This window comes from Rhinopithecus bieti, unplaced genomic scaffold (assembly GCF_001698545.2).
Source record: "Rhinopithecus bieti isolate Rb0 unplaced genomic scaffold, ASM169854v2 scaffold_10524, whole genome shotgun sequence".
Taxonomy (NCBI): Eukaryota; Metazoa; Chordata; class Mammalia; order Primates; family Cercopithecidae; genus Rhinopithecus; species Rhinopithecus bieti.
The window spans coordinates 1,266,696-1,268,956 of NW_016806605.1; the positions used below are offsets into that span (position 1 = coordinate 1,266,696).

General features: G+C 40.9%; 1 pseudogene; it reads left to right on the top strand.

Annotated features, from left to right (window-relative positions):
• The first annotated feature begins 1,123 nt into the window (after window positions 1–1,123).
• Window positions 1,124–1,483, top strand: LOC108532797 (60S ribosomal protein L36a-like; annotated as a pseudogene).
• The last annotated feature ends 778 nt before the right edge of the window (window positions 1,484–2,261 follow it).

Sequence of the window (2,261 nt, forward strand, 5' to 3'; positions counted from 1 at the left end):
TTTTCAGCATTGTAAAGACCACGAAAGCCCATTTGGCCCCCTGTAGGGTCTTATTATTGCAGTCAGTTAGCTAAATAAATGTGTAATCTGTAACTGCTGGCATAAATTACCTATTTCACAGCCTTCTCCAGAGCATGAAGAAAATCAGAGAGAGACATAGAAATTCTTTTTTGTAATACCATTTACTGTGGGCAAATTGATGAAACAGCCTATGTAGCTCTTTCATTAAGCAAGTGACCCCTGAAGGGGAATGCACAGCAGCTGGAATTATTCAGCCAATCAAGGCAAGCAGGTGTAGATGTGACCTACTGGACTTCGCAGCTCAACTTCACAGACTACAGATGGGTTAAACTCTTGCTGTTTTCTCAAAGCTTGGGCCTGTGTCAGCAGCAGCAGCGACAGCATTGCCAGGGAGCGTTTTAGAACACAGATCCTTGGGCCTCACCCCGGACTCACCCAAACAGAATCTGCATTTAAAGATCTCCAAGTGATTCACGTGCAATAAAGATTGAGAAGCATTGGTTTAAAGATGTGATACTGAGATGACCAAAAACTGCTCCCAAGGCTATCTGAGGTCTGAGTTCACCACTGAGACATGAGGAAGAAGGACATATGTAGTATATTTGTTTACACGGACTCTGGAATCAGAAAAAAGGGATACAAACACTGGATCAACCTTTACTAGTTCTATGCCCTTGGGTAAGTTGTCAGTCTCTTTACTTTCAGGTCCCTTACCTCTAAAGTGGGATAATAATATTACTTTCTTCATAGGATTGTAATTTTCTTGCTAAGCTCAGAGCAGGTTGCCTATAAGCCCTCAATATCAGTTATCTTTCAATAGTAGTATGATTCGAAGGTATAGATACTGATGGCATAATCTGGGAAAGAATAATTGAGTCCAACCACCTCTGCTGCAGACCTTGATTATCCCTTGATTATAAATACTGCTGCAGGGTTCTGTGCTTGCTCTGCTTGCCTCCTCTTGGCTCAGTTCTCTGCAGGAAAACATGGATCCTCCCATGTCAGATTCTAATACATTTCTCAGTTCAACTGATATTGGGAAAGAGACCACATTTTACAACATGCTAAGGTCTTAGATGCTGAATAAAGTAAGATAAAGAAAATGTATAGGGATCCTTTCCATGCCAATAGCACTCACGCAAACACGGTGAATGTTCCTAAAACCTACCGGACTTTCTGTAAGAAGTGGGGCAAGTACCAACCCCATAAAGTAACACAGTACAAGAAGGGCAAGGATTCTCTGTAGGCCCAGGGAAAGTGGCATTCTAACAGGAAGCAGAGTGGCTATGGTGGGCAGACTAAGTCGATTTTCTGGAAAAAGGCTAAAACTACAAAGATTGTGCTAAGGCTTGAGTGTATGGAACCCAACTGCAGATCTACGAGAATGCTGGCTATTAAAATATGCAAGCATTTTGAACTGGGAGGAAATAAGAAGAGAAAGGGCCAAGTGACCCAGTTCTAAGTGTCATCTTTTGTTTTATTACTGTATTAGTCCGTTTTCACACTGATGATAAAGACATATCTGAGACTGGGCAACTTAAAAAAGAAAGGTTTAATTGAACTCACAGTTCCACGTGGCTGGGGAGGCCTCATGATCATGGTGGAAGGTAAGGGAGATGAGGATATGTATAATAGGTATAAACATACAGTTAAACAGAAAAATAAGTTACAATGTTTGATGGCAGAGTAGGATGACTAGAGTTGACAGCAATATATTGTATATTTCAAAATAGCTAAGAGGGGACTGCAAGTGTTTCCAACACATAAAAATAATAAATACTTGAAGTGATGGATATTCAAACAACCTGATTTGATCATTATACATTCTATGCATATAACAAAATACTAGATGTACCCCATAAAAATGTACAAACATATGTCGATAAAAAAGTGAGAGAAGGGCCAGATAGGTGCAGTGGCTCATGCCTGTCCCATCACTTTGGGAGTCCGAGGCAGGTGGATCACTACGTCAGGCACTGGAGACCAGTCTGGCCAACATAGTGAAACTGTCTCTACTAAAAAAAAAAAAATAGAAAAATTAGCTGGGCATGGTGGTGGGCACCTGTAATCCCAGCTACTCGGGAGGCTGAGGCAGGAGAATCACTTGAACCTAAGAGGCAGAGGTTGCAGTAAGCCAAGATTGCAACAGTGCAAGACTCGGTCTCAAAAAAAAGAAAAAAAAGTGAGAGAAGACATTTATTATAGCACATATAACTAACAAATGGCTATGAATATGTAAG